The sequence below is a fragment of the Abramis brama genome (assembly GCF_963993115.1).
Source record: "Abramis brama genome assembly, contig: SCAFFOLD_91, whole genome shotgun sequence".
Taxonomy (NCBI): Eukaryota; Metazoa; Chordata; class Actinopteri; order Cypriniformes; family Leuciscidae; genus Abramis; species Abramis brama.
This window is the reverse complement of record NW_028155959.1, coordinates 18,305-22,331: the sequence shown is the minus strand read 5'-3', so window position 1 is coordinate 22,331 and position 4,027 is coordinate 18,305.

The following is a 4,027-nucleotide window of genomic DNA, read 5'->3' as shown; positions in this document are numbered from 1 at the left end:
TAACATTAGGGCTGCTATTTTTATTTAACGTAAAATCTTAGTCTAACGGAAAAAAATGCCGGTTTTTGAAAGCTTTGTTCAAACAGATTCAGTGTTTTCTTTTTGTCATCTTAATTTGTTAATTAGGCCTATTTAAGTTTAAAAAATATATTTTTATTATTTTAAAATAAGTTTAAAAAAATATATATTTAGTGTAGGCCTATTTTTGTATTATTTTGTTTTTATTTTATTTTTTTGGGAAGTGTTCCCGGTTCCAGCTGACCTAATCTATGCAGCCTAACATTGAATTATAGAAGTCTATAATGTATTATGTGTATGCTAGGTCAAAGAGATGTCTTTAATCTAGCTATGAACTGACAGAGTGTTTCTGCTTCCCGGGCAATGTTAGGAAGACCGTTCCAGAGTTTTGGTGCTAAATAGGAGAAGGATCTACCGCCAGCAGTGGATTTAGATATTCTAGGTATTATCAACTGGCCAGAATTTTGAGATCGCAATAGACGTGAAGGACTATAATGCGTTAAGAGCTCGCTCAAGCACTGCGGCGCTAAAGCATTTAGTGCTTTGTAAGTGATCAGCAATATTTTAAAATGTACGCGATGTTTAATAGGGAGCCAATTAGGGCTGTATTCTCCCAGTCGATTAGTCGATTATTTGGTCGATACGTTCTGGCTCGACCAAAATTCTGATTGGTCGATTTTTAATAGTCTATTCGTGTCTCAGCCGCGAAGCTGAGCTCCTATGTTCAGCCCATAGACTGTAAAAATTGGTTCAGCCTCACTCTGTGCGAGCTGCACAGAGCGGCTGAAATGATAGTGTCTGTCAGTTATTATAATACATATGACAGAAACAGTTGTCTAAATTATGTTACATATTCCTCAAAAGTTCTTGTCATGATATCACTAGTTGACAACATAGTACTATTTTCGGAAATCATAGGCTATGATATTGCGCAGGTGCACGTGATGCAACGCTGTCAGAGCCGACAGACTCGACAGCCGACAGACTCGTGTGTCAGACTCATTTCAGTGCAAATTAATTACGTCAAAAACGATTTAATACTGCAAATAGCCTACTAGTTTCTTATGTTTATTTATAATTCATTTAGGCGGACAACAAGGCTACCAAGTACTGCGCACAGTGCGCAGCTAATTAATTTAACGTTTTTTTTCTAACGCCGTTTTTAGTCGATTTTTAGTCGAAAAGTTAAGGACTTCAGTCGACCAAGATTTTCTTTGGTTGAGTACAGCCCTAGAGCCAATGCAGTGTTGACAGAACTGGGCTAATATGGTCATACTTCCTGGTTCTGGTAAGAACTCGAGCTGCTGCGTTTTGAACCAGCTGTAGTTTGTTTAAGCGTGCAGGGCAACCACCCAGTAGAGCATTACAGTAATCTAGCCTTGATGTCCTGAAAGCATGAACTAATTGTTCCGCATTCGTCAATGAGAGCATATGACATCATTTAGAAATATTTTTAAGATGAAAAAATGCGGTTTTACAGATACTAGACACGTGACTTTCAAATGAAAGATTGGTATCAAATAGCACACCCAGGTTCCTAACCGACGACGAAGACTTAACAGAGCAGCCATCAAGTGTTAAAGGGTACATAACATGCACAGTTTCACCTAATCTCATGTTAATCTTGAGTACCTATAGAGTAGTAGTGCATCCTTAATATCTCCAAAAAGTGTTTAGTTTTATTATATTTATAAAAGAAAAATACAGCTTTCCGATTCTCTCCGGGAAAAGCCGAAGTCCTGGAGGCGGAGCTATAGAGTCTAGCAGTAGTGCTGATTTCCAGCAAAAGACAGAAATCTGATCCAGTTGTACTTACATGAATGGAGTCTTTTATCACTGGGACCGCTCCACGTTTTAATAGCAAACGATTTGCAAATCCAGCGTCGACCTGGGCTTTGTTAATAAAACATTCGTCACTGAAATGACCAGAACACACAACCGCACTTCCTACACTCCGTTGCTGCCCCGGAAAAACAAACTGCTGCATCCACTGTTCCTGTAACACTGAGTTCTTTGGAAAGCTGAACACGGTAAGCTTTCCCTCACATCCAAATACACACTTTTTTGGAGACATTCTTGAACAAATCCTATGCAGCGCTGGCTGCCGATGATTTCCTGTTGAAGCGTGTTGATGTGCGCGGTCTCTCGCTCTCCTCTGGTCGACGTGTGCGCGGGCGCGCTTTTCCGAGAGAAATGCTCATATAAGGAGTTCCACTCTGGTCTACGTCATTAGATCCACGATCGAAAAAAAACAGCCGAAACTTGTACCAACCTGGAAGTAAGATTTTCGGCACAGAAATTCTCCGTTATTCGTCCAAAATATATTTTTTTAAACTTTTCCCATGTTTAGCATGAGAATCCATCTCTTTAACACTGTAAACAACTCTGAATACATGGAACACCATTGTACCATTGAATTTTTTTGTCCAATAATTAGAATCTCTTTTTTTTCTCAGAATTAAGTAGGAAATTACTAGACATCCAAGTCTTTATATCAGCTATGCATTCCGTTAATTTTGTGAATTGGTAAGTTTCATCTGGGCGTGAAGAAATATAGAGCCGAGTATCATCAGCATAACAGTGAAAGCTAATTCCATGTTTCCTAATGATATCTCCTAATGGTAGCATTTACAGTGTGTGTGTGTGTGTGTGTGTGTGTGTGTGTGTGTGTGTACATGAGTGTGCCTATACAGAGTGAACAGCAACGGTCCTAGTACTGAGCCTTGTGGTACGCCATACTGAAGCTGTGATCGATGAGACATCTCTTAATTTTCTGCTACAAACTGATAACGGTCAGATAAGTGTGATTTAAACCATGCTAGTGCGATTCCATTAATGCCAACATAATTCGAGTCTATTTAAAAAAATGTTGTGGTCAATGGTGTCAAATGCAGCACTTAGATCGAGTAACATTAATAGAGAGATACAACCTCGATCGAATGATAAGAGCAAATCATTTGTGACTCTAACGAGAGCAGTCTCAGTACTATGGTACAGTCTAAATCCGGACTGAAAATCCTTGCAGATATCATTTCTTTCTAGAAAGGAACACATTTGTGAGGATACTGCTTTTTCTAGTATCTTTGTCATCATTAGCAATCAGTAATCATAGCCATCTTAGAGTTTTTTGGTACGTATCCTAGAGACAAAGACGAATTAATGATATTAAGAAGAGGATCTATGACCTCTGGAAGCATCTCTTTCAGTAGCTTAGTCGGTATAGGGTCTAACATACATGTTGTTGATTTAGATGATTTAACGAGTTTGCAAAATTCTTCCTCTCCTATAGCAACGAATGAATCGAACTTTTCCTCAGGGAGACTACAATGCACTGCCTGATGCGATACTGTAGTAGATGATTGCATGGTTATAATTTTGTCCGATATCAATTTTATAAGTGAAGAAGTTCATAAAGTCATTACTGCTGTGTTGCTTAACCCTCTGGAGTCTGAGCGGTTTTCTGGGCCCTGGAGGTGTTCTGACATGCTCTGACATTTGTGCCTTTTTCAGTTATTTATAAACATGTTAATGGCAAAGGTGTAAATTCACTCTATATAGCACAAACAGAGCTACCAAAATATGTGATCACCATGCATGTATATTTTTGAATTTTTAAGAGAATAATGTTTATGCGTGGTTATTGAAAAAAATAAAAATGAAAGTTGCTGAAATAAGACCACAAAACTCATAATAAATATGTGTCAATAAGACTTTTGACTAATGGATGTTGTCGCTTCGAGTTCTGGCTTCAAAATTATGTGAAAATAGTCTTGCTTTATCGTTCACATAAAAAAAAACATTGATTTAAATTGATGTAAAACAGATTTTGCTTGGAAAGCCAATATGCGAGGGGGGCGTGAATGAGGAGTGGTTTACACCTGAGAATACAATGTCCCACCCACTCTGCATAATTAGCCATTCATTCAGGCGTGACACTGACTGAGCCACAATGCAAGGACAAAAGATATATTTAGAAGAAGACTTATATTGACCATTTAAGATTTTGCTT